The sequence below is a fragment of the Rattus rattus genome, chromosome 16 (assembly GCF_011064425.1).
Source record: "Rattus rattus isolate New Zealand chromosome 16, Rrattus_CSIRO_v1, whole genome shotgun sequence".
Classification (NCBI taxonomy): Eukaryota; Metazoa; Chordata; class Mammalia; order Rodentia; family Muridae; genus Rattus; species Rattus rattus.
Genome location: NC_046169.1, coordinates 33,182,348 through 33,192,939, shown reverse-complemented (window position 1 = coordinate 33,192,939; position 10,592 = coordinate 33,182,348). Strand labels below are relative to the sequence as shown.

The following is a 10,592-nucleotide window of genomic DNA, read 5'->3' as shown; positions in this document are numbered from 1 at the left end:
AGGCTGCTTTGGAAAAAAGAAAATGTTGCTCAGAAGAAGTTCCCTGGGAAGGGCGGGCCATTTGCACTTGACCGACGGAAGAGGGAGAAGCTGTCCCAGTCTGAGTAATTCCCATGGGTCGGACACTATGCCCTCCGTTGTACGGTACCAACTTTTAATCCAAGGCACTGGCACTAGGGGAAAGGACTCAGCAACACTTGCCCACAGTGTATCTAACGGGAAGCAGCAGGCAGTAACTGGTCGTCTGCTTCAAACTGCTCCGACCCCTCCCTTCTCCTCCCTGCTCCCTTCCTCGTCCCCTACATAGCCAAGGGCTGGCCTCTAACTCGTGGTGATTCTCCTGCATTCGTTTCCTGACATTTCCCCCTTCAAACGAATGTTTCCTTTGTTTACATTTATTTATTTATTTTCGAAATTACTGGACACAGTGGCTCACACCTTTAATTCCAGAACTTGGGAGACAGAGGCTGGTAGACAATGTTTATGAGTTCCAGGACACAAAAAAAAACCCCTGTCTTATAAAAAAAAAAAAACAAAATAAAAACAACAACAAGAACAAATTTATTACATTTATTTAGTGCCCGTGTGTGTGTGTGTGTGTGTCTGTGTCTGTGTGTGTGTGTGTGTGTGTGTCTCACAAATGCTGTGGTAACAGGCTTGCTAGAGAGCTTTGTGTCTACTTCACACATATTAACATCATCTGAGAGGAGGGGACCTCAACAGAGAAAATACCTCCAAAAGATGTACCAAAAAAAAAAAAAAAATGTCTACCAGCTGTAGACAAGCCTGTAGGTCATCTTCTTAACTAGTGATTAATGGGGGTGGGCCCTGCCCACTGTGGGCGGTGTCATCCCTAGGCTGGTGCTCCTGAGGTCTATAAGAAAGCAGTCTGAGCAAGCCATGAGGAGCAAGCCAATAAGCAGCACCCCTCCATGGCCTCTGCATCAGCTCCTGCCTCCAGGTTCCTGCCCTGTCTGATTTTCCTGATTGCCATTGGTGATAAACAGTTACACGGAAGTGTAAGCGGAACAAATCCTTTCCTCCCCATGTTGCTTTTCGTCATGGTGTTCCGTCACAGCCACAGTGACCCTAACTAAGACAACTACGGTTGGTGGATTTAAGGTAAGGTCTTGCTGTGGCGCCTAGGCTGGCCCCAGATTCATAAGACTTCCTCAGCCTCAGGCGTCGTGATCCCAGCACTGTGCCAACCTATACTTATTTGCAATGCCTACATTGCTTAAAACCACTCCTAAGGAGTTTTGTTAGGGGATATTTTTAAAAAGCGATCTAAAATAACCCACGTTCTCCCTTTGGAGCAGTTTGCATTAAATTACCCACATTATCCTCCCGTGTAACCTGATGTGAGGCTTCAGCAAGAAACATGAGCTCATTTTTCTTAATTAAAAAAAAAAATGGAGGTGTAATTTCTACCTCCTGATATTCGCCCCTTTTCTTCACACACGTTTTTATGGGTTGCTGCAAATGTGGAAAGCTGTGTAGCTACCATGCCTAAGGCACAAAGACCTCAAGACTCTGGACCCGTTTGTAATCTGACTGGGGTAGCTCCTATGGTGGTGCATATCTGTAATCCTGGTGGTATTCAGGGGGCTGAGGCAGGAGGATGGAGAGTTCAAAACCAGTCTGGGATACACATCGAGGCCCTGTCTAAAATAACAGGAGGTAGAAATCCAGGCTATGCTGGGCCACATGAAGGTTCAAGGCCGGCCTGGGAAGTCTACTGAGATCCTGCCTCAAAAGGAAAAGTGAAAAAAAAAAAAAAAAAAAAAAGGAGGGCTGGGGATGGAGCTCAGTCAGAGTACTTGTTGAGTCAGACAGACAGACAGACAGAGACAGAGAGATATAGAGACAGACACACACAGAGACAGAAATAGAGACAGACAGAGACACAGAGACAGACAAACAGACAGACACAGACAGACAGAGACACACAGAGGCAGAGACAGACACAGAAAGACAGATAGGTAGAGAGACAGAGAGAAAAAAACACACAAAGAGAGACAGAGAGAGGGAGAGAAAGAGAAAGAGAGAGAGAGAGAGAGAGAGAGGAGGAGGAGGAGGAGGAGGAGGAGGAGGAGGAGGAGGAGGAGGAGGAGGAGGAGAGGAGAGGAGAGAGAATCCTTTATGATTTTTCCCTTGTCTAGGATGTCAAAATGGTCATAGCACTCAGGGGTAGAGTGCATGTCCAGCATTCAGGAGACCCTGGGTCCCATCCCCAGTATGGAGGTGAAGGGCACACTGCCACAAGTGACACCCAGTGGTCTGAGTCTGTCCACTCTCTCTTAGCAACACTGCTGTGAAGCCAGCCCCGTCTTGTTCTCAGGTGAGTAGTATTTACAATATGGTTAGTTTTTTGTCAACTCGACGCAAGCTAGGGTCATCTGGGAGGAGGAGCCTTCAGTTGAGGAAATGCCTTCATTGGCCTGTGGGGCGGTTTCTTAATTAGTGATAGACAGGGAGGGCCCAGGCCTCTGGATGGAGCCATCCCTGGGCTGGTGGTCTTGGGATCTATAAGAAAGCAGGCTGAGCAAGCCATGGGGAGCAAGCCGTGAGCAGCTTCCTGTCCTGACTTCTCTCAGTGATGTCTGAGTTGTGAGATGAAGGAGGTCCTTTCCTCCCCAGGTTGCTTTAGGTCACAGTGTTGGGGTTTTTTTTTTTGTTTGTTTGTTTGTTTGTTTTCTGAGACAAGGTTTCTCTGTGTAGTCCTGGCTGTCCTGGAACTTGCTTTGTAGACCAGGCTGGCCTTATTAAAACAATAAAAAGCAAGCTAGGATGACTATGGGTGCTATGGAGCGTCTTACTTCAGTCTTTGAAGAGAGGACAGGTCAATTGCTTCTCATTCACAGCCCTGGTGTCCAGGGTAGGCTTCATGTCCCTCTAAGTGAGGTTGGATGTCGTGTTCCTATCAGCTAAGCACATGGTCCTGCATCCAGCATAGTGAGCCACACTTACGGGTTGTTTCCCATCATCCACTGAGACGCTCAGCTTCTTCTTCTTCTTCTTTTTTTTTTTTTTAAAGATCGAGTTATTTATTTTATGTATATGAGTACACTGTAGCTGTCTTCAGACACACCAGAAGAGGGCATCAGATCCCATTATAGATGGTTGTGAGCCACCATGTGGTTGCTGGGACTTGAACTCAGGACCTCTGGAAGAGCAGTCAGTGCTCTTAACCGCTGAGCCATCTCTCCAGCCCGACACTCAGCTTCTTGTCTTGTTTTGTTTATGTTTTTTTAATGTTTTGCTTTCTCTTTTGTAAAGATTTATTTATTTATTTATTGTATATAAGTACACTGCAGCTGTCTTCAGATACACCAGAAGAGGGCATCGGATCTCTTTACAGATGGTTGTGAGCCACCATGTGATTGCTGGGAATTGAACTCAGGACCTCTGGAAGAGCAGTCGGGTGCTCTTAACCGCTGAGCCATCTCTCCAGCCCACAGAGTTTTATGTATTCTAGGCTGGCTTTAGTATAGCTGAGGACCCTAGACACTTTTACTATTATTATTATTATTATTATTATTATTATTATTATTATTATTAATTTGATCATTTGCTTTTTGAGATAGGGTTTCTCTGTGTAGCTTGGGCTATCCTGTCCTGGAGTTCACTCTAGGGACCAGGCTGTCCTTGAACTCAGAAATCTGCCTGCCTCTGCTTCCCAAGTGCTAGGATTAAAGGCATATGCCACCACCATCCAGCTTAAACATCTATTCATTTACTGTGGGGCAACTCCTAGTGCATTCATGGACATCAAAGGTTACCTTGCGCTGGTTCTTTAACTTTACCACGTGGCTTTGAGGATGGGGTAGGAATTGGATTTAGGTCGTCGGGCTTGGTGGCGAGTGCCATTACCAGACAGGCCATCTCATTCTCCTTCCCTCTCTCCCCAACTGAGGATCTCAGAGCTCCCGCTGGGGTCCCAGGTGCTGGATACTTGGGTCGATCGATGCTGGAGTCCACAGAAAGCAATTGTCTGAGTGAACAATCTCCCTAGCCTCAGCTCCCCCCCCCCCGACTCTCCCATTTTGAATTCTAGAATCAGGGAACACTTTATTCCACAAAACAGAATAAATGTTCCAATAGTCAGAACAAAGGAGGGTGGCTGAACAGAAGAGAGAAGCGTGAAGAAAGCCAGAACAGAAACAGGGGTGGGAGGGGCTGCGAGCCTTGAAAGCAGGAGGACCTGAGTTTGGATCCTCAGATCCTGAAGAAAAAAACTGGGAGTGGCAGAACCCAGGAGGGAGCACCGTTATCTCAGGGCCGGGTGTGTGTGTGTGTAAAGACAGGGTTCACTAGACAGCCAGCCTGGACAAATGGATGAGCTTCTTGGGTCAGTGAGAGAGACCCTGTCTCAAAACATAAGGTGGAGAGTGACTGAGGACCCCCAAACATGGACCTCCGTCCTCCACATGTACACACACAAAAGCATGCACACACACATACAAACACACAAGTGCGCACACATGCCTGCATACACACATGCATGCACACACATGCACACTCACACTCACACATGCACATATGCACACAAGTGCACACATACACACAAAACACATATGGACACATACACACATGCACGCACACTCACAAGCACACACTGGAGCACACGCATGCATACATGCACACCCACACACATGCACGCATGCTCATGCACACATGCACATGCACATATGCACACACGCACATGCACATATGCACACACAAGTGCATGTGCACGCGCGCGCGCACACACACGCACACACACACACACACACACACACACAGGAAGAGTTATTCCCCAGTTCCTCCCCCTGTACAGCAGGGACCGGGAAAGCGATATAGGAAGATGCCTGATGAGCGAACATCCTGCTGTTGCAAGCCCTTTTGTGTGAGGATTAAAGCAGAGAAATCTCTCTCATAATTTCCCATGGAAACCTGCCTGTTTGGAAACTTGGGTTGTTAGTGCCAATCCCCATTTCTGGGAAGGCCTGACAAACAGCTTAATTTTAGCTCCAGGACGTGGAGCTTTAGCTTCACTGACTCCATTTTGATTTCTAGCCGGGTTTCACAGCCACAGCTTCCTGGAATATTTACTGGCATGTTATTCTAGCCCACATTATTCCCCCTCAACACCCCCCCGCCCCCTGCCATGTCCTGTAATAACCACTTGCTCCCCCACTGAGTCCCAGCCAGCAGTATCAGTACAGATTTACCAGCTCAAGAATGTTGGATAGGGGCTGGAGAGATGGCTCAGACTGACTGCTCTTCCAGAGGTCCTGAGTTCAAATCCCAGCTCACAACCATCTGTAATGAGATCTAATGCCCTCTTCTGGTGTGTCTGAAGACAGCTACAGTGTATTTATATACAACAAAGAAATAAATCTTTTTAAAAAAATGTTGGACAGGGGCTGGGGCTGTAGCCTAGCAGGTAGAATGCTTGCCTGGCATGTACAAAGTCACAGGTTCAAGCCCCAGCACTGATCAAACCCGATGCTGGGACATATGTCATATCAGTCCTTTGGAGGATCAGAAGTTCAAGGTTATCCTTGACTGCATATTGGGTCAAGGACAAACAAAACAAGTTATAGGGGCTGGCGAGATGGTTCAGCAGTTAGGAGTGCTGGCTGACATGGCCCCAACCAACCATGTGTAACTCCAGCCTCAGAGGATCGGACACACTCTTCTGGGCCCTGTAAGCATTGGCATGCAGGTGCTGCACAGACAGACGTGCAGACAAACACTCATACACATAAAATAAAGATAAATCTTTTATATAAAGCCTACAATGTATACCTTTTTTAAAAAAGATTTATCCATTTATTATATATAAGTACACTGTAGCTGTCCTCAGACACACCAGAAGGTGGCATCAGATCCCATTACAGATGATTGTGAGCCACCATGTGGTCGCTGGGAATTGAACTCAGGACCTCTGGAAGAGTAGTCAGGCACTCTTAACTGCTGAGCCATCTCTCCAGCCCCAATGTATGCCTTTTTGAGTCCTCTAAAAAGTGTTATTTTTGTCTCCCTATGGCCTGGAACTTATGGTCCTCCTGCCTCAGCTTCTCAAGTGCCGGGATGGCAGGTCGGTGTGAGCCACATTGCTAGTTGATTCTATTTTTTGAAAATAAAGAACAAGGCTTCTTTCTAGGTAGGCAGTGGTGGCACACACCTTCAGACCCATCAGAGTCAGGTGGATCGCTGTGAGTTCTGAGTTCTGAGGCAGTCAGGCAGATAACTGAGTTCGAGAACAGCCTAGTCTAGAGAGGAGGTTTGGGTGAATGCACGCCTTTATCTCTGCTATTGTAAGTACCCTGGATGGACTTTTAAAGTCCTAAAATGATTGTATATTTAGCTTTTAAGAAGAGACCGCCACCGCCCCTCCCACATACTCCGGCCCCTCCCACATGCTCTGGCCCCTCCCACATGCTGCTGGCCCCTCCCACATGCTCCAGCCCCTCCCACATGCTCTGGCCCCTCCCACATGCTGCCGGCCCCTCCCACATGCTGCTGGAAGGGAGGTGAAGACCGGTCCTCTCTGAGGAGCCCTTGATGGTTTGGAAATGTGGTTTGAAATTCCCATGGTCTCGCTCGCCATTACGGGGGCGTGCTTGATCATCCTGTGGTGTCCACTGCATACATTCACAAGTTCACCAACCGGGGCAAGGAAAAAGAGATGCTTGAGTTCTGACCATTGATCTTTGACGGAACTCGATGACCTTCCTCTGGAGTCAATCGCTACTATGAGTCTAGGGGCCTGGAGAACATTGACTAAGGAGACATTTTCCTGGCTGATGAATAAAATTACTCAGCTATGGTCATCTGTTCCTGCTAGAAGGTTACCCAGAATTTTATAAAATGCATTTTTTTATAAGAAAAGGAATAGACACCATCTTTGTTACTGACACACTCTCTATGTATCCCAGGAGGTCCTGGAATTCACTCTGTCTCCACTTCCCAAGTGCTGGCATTAAAGGCACACACCACCACATCTGAGCTAATGACTTGGCTTTGCCTTGGTCCCCTCCCCATAGCCCTACCATCCAGAATCTCTGCATTCTTTCTACTACAGTTAACCATCTTTTTTTTTTTTTAAATCTATTTATTATATACACAGTGTTCTGCATATATATCTGCATATCAGAAGAGGGCATCAGATCCCATTACAGATGGTTGTGAGCCACCATGTGGTCGCTGGGATTTGAACTCATGACCTCTGGAAGAGCAGTTGGTGCTCTTAACCTCTGAGCCATCCCTCCAGCCCACAGTTGACCATCTTTAATTGGGAAATTTAAAATATGAACAGTTCCTGAATTTGGAATATGTCAGATTCCAAAATTTCAGATCAGAGATGTTCATTAAGTGAAACTTATGAAAAAGCAAAAAACAAACAAACAAATCTGTAAGTCCAAAAAAATTCTCAATGTAGGAACTAAGTCCAGAATCTTTTGGGTGAGGGACATTCAGCCTTTATCACTGTTTTTTCTTCTATTCTGCTCTTCTACCTCTTTTTAATTCCTTGTTTATTTTGTCATGCTAAATCTCCAACCCAGAGCCTTGCCTGTGTGGAAGGAAACCTGCAGCCACTGAGACACAATCCTAGGTAGTATTTAAATTATTTTGGTCTGGGCTGGAGAGATGTCTCAGTGCTCTTCCAGAGGTCCTGAGTTCAATTCCCAGCAACCACATGGTGGCTCACAACCATCTGTAATGGGATCTGATGCCCTCTTCTGGTGTGTCTGAAGACAGCAACAGTATGCTCACATACATAAAATACATAAATCTTTAAAAAAATCATTTTGCTCTGTGTAGTGATGCCTCCTGGGGGCATGTTCCTGGGGTCCGCAGTTGACATTAGGTATCTTTCTGGATCATTCTCCATCTTGCTGATTGATACAAGGTCTTCCAGACCCAGGAATCTGCCTGATCATTGCCACCCTCCTAACACTTGGTGTTACAAATACATACCACTGTACCTAGCTTTGTATGTGTGGGCATGGATCCGAAGTCAGGTCCTTGTGTTTATGTGGAAATCCCTTTTCTGACTGAGTTATCTCCCCAGCCCACTTTTGCAAATGTTTATTGAGTACCTACTATGTGCCCTACACTGTTATAGATGCCAAAGATACATTAGCTCTCAGAGCCACACCAAATGTGTCCCTGGGCTCAGAGACCTGCCGCAGGAGGTCAGATAAGGTTAAGGATTCTGGGGGAAAGTCACTGCACTGCTGTGAGGGTTCCTGGAAGGGGGAGGCACTTGAAAAAAAATCACATACAAACAGACCTTAAGGACCCAAGAGAACTGAGCCTAGCAGAAGAGTGGTCTGGGTAGAGGCACAGCATGTGCAAAGGTCCTGTGGCAGCAAGGGAAGGAAGAACATCAGGTTGGTGTGCGGGATTCAAACAGGAAGGGGTGAGGGCTGGGTCAGGCCACAGACAATCCAGACCTGTTCTATGGCTCACTCATGAGGAGCTATAGGATCAAGGGACTCTCTCAAGGACCTGGGATTCGTTTTTTTGTTTTTGTTTGTTTGTTTGTTTCCTTTTTTTAGAGATAGGGTCATGCTCCTTGGTCCTGGCTGGCCTCAAAGTAGCTGCAATCCTCCTGCCTCTGCCTCCTGAGTGCTGGCGTTCCAGCTGCACTCTATGACACCGGGCATTCTGGTTTGCCTGTACACAGAGAGCCACCTCAGCCTGAGATGGCACATGGCTGAAGGTCAGGCACCCGCTCTTAAGCCACCAGCTTGTTTTCAACTGTGGAAGGCTGTGCCTTTAGCCGCACACAGTCATTCCCTTCCCCGGGCTCAGAACTCCCCTCTTTTGACTGGGACGATGTGTCTGGTTGGTTTGGACTCCTCGGGCCGTGTTTGTGAACTGGGCCCTTCTGCTTGTCCCTGTCCCCAGCTAGGGTGGGGGAAGAGGGACGTCGGTTTGAGTTGTGTGCTGAGTGACAGCAGGGACAGTTTCCCAGCTGTCCTTGCCCTTGGCCACAAACCCACACGCTCTGGAAATATCCACTGCCCCCTCCCTCGGCCTCACGGTCCAGTGACTTCCCTTCCTACTTCTTCATTCCAAGGCGTGGGTGGGGGAGGCCATCACAGACCTGTTTCCTGGGCAGGGAGCCTGGGGAACGGGGTAGTATGCCAATCCTTCATACACTTTCTACCGTGGCTGCCTGTCCCCCATGGCATCTCGCCCAGAATTGCGCCCGGCCATCACAAACTGGGCTTTGTGTCTAGAGACAAAGACCTCACTCTCATCCCTGTCCCACCTGTGCCTGACCCCTGTCAGTCCTATCCAGCCATGGCCTCAGATAGTCGTTTCCCTAGGATGGGAGACTGATCCCTGGCAGGGCTCGGTGGAGAAGGAGGTATACAGGGCAGGACTAAGTTGCTGAGAGTCAGGATGCCATTCTAGGCACCTTGGGGACAGAGAAGTAACAACCGATGGAACACAGTCACAGGAACGCCGGGCTCTGGCTCCTGGTGGCTTCTACACATCAAGTGTGTTTTGAGTTTCCGTGCCAAGGGTGTGGGAGGCGGTGGCATGAATCAGACATTGTCCCTGACATTTAGGTGTTAAGACTGGTGGGTAAATCACCACAAAACAAGCCATCAGGAAACCAAGGTCACGAATGCGGCTGATGGGCCATGGAGGGAGGACTGTGAGGGAGGACTCCACAGTCCTCCCTGACTTCTCACCTCTCTGCCTGGCCTTCCCAGGTTCTGGGTGCCAAGTGGCAAGAGTTGGAAGGCAAAAAAAAAAATGTGTTTTAAAAACTGAAGGAAGGGGCTAGAGAGATGGCTCAGGGGTTAAGAACACTGCTCTTCCAGAGGTTAAGAGCAACTGACTACTCTTCCAGAGGTCCTGAGTTCAAATCCCAGCAACCACATGGTGGCTCACAACTACCTGTAATGGGATCCAGTGCACTCTTCTGGTGTGTCTGAAGACAGCTACAGTGTACTCACATACATGAGATAGATAGATAGATAGATAGATAGATAGATAGATAGATAGATAGATAGATAGATGAAACCAAACAAGAACAAAAAGACTGAAGGAAGTATGAACTGATTTCCGGATTTTTGTTTTTCTTTTTCAAACAGAGTCTCAAGATGTAGCCCAGACTGGCCCCAAACCTATAGTCTTCCTTTAAATAAAAATAGAAAGTGCGGGGTTGGGGATTTAGCTCAGTGGTAGAGCGCTTGCCTAGCAAGCGCAAGGCCCTGGGTTTAGTCCCCAGCTCCAAAAAAAAAAGAAAAAAGAAAAAAAAATTAGAAAGTGCGTACAGGCATGGGTTGTCTGCTTGTATCCTCCCACCCCCCCCCTTTTTTTTTTGTGATAGGCTCATTCACTGAGCTCCAAGCTCTCTGAGTCAGTTAGACTGACTGACCATCGAGTCCTGAGGATCCACCTGCTTCTCCCCAACCCCAATCCCTCCTCCCAGCACAGGGTTCCAGGCAAGCTCTAACACTTTATACACTTGTGCTTTCACAGCATGAGCTATGCCTGCTGGGCCAGCTCCAAGCTCCGAGACTCCTTTGTGACGGTTGTATATGATTCCATTGGCTTGGCAGCTGTACTGTCTTTCC

General features: G+C 47.7%; 1 pseudogene; it reads left to right on the top strand.

Annotated features, from left to right (window-relative positions):
* Window positions 1-6,563: 6,563 nt before the first annotated feature.
* Window positions 6,564-6,775, top strand: LOC116885174 (annotated as a pseudogene).
* The last annotated feature ends 3,817 nt before the right edge of the window (window positions 6,776-10,592 follow it).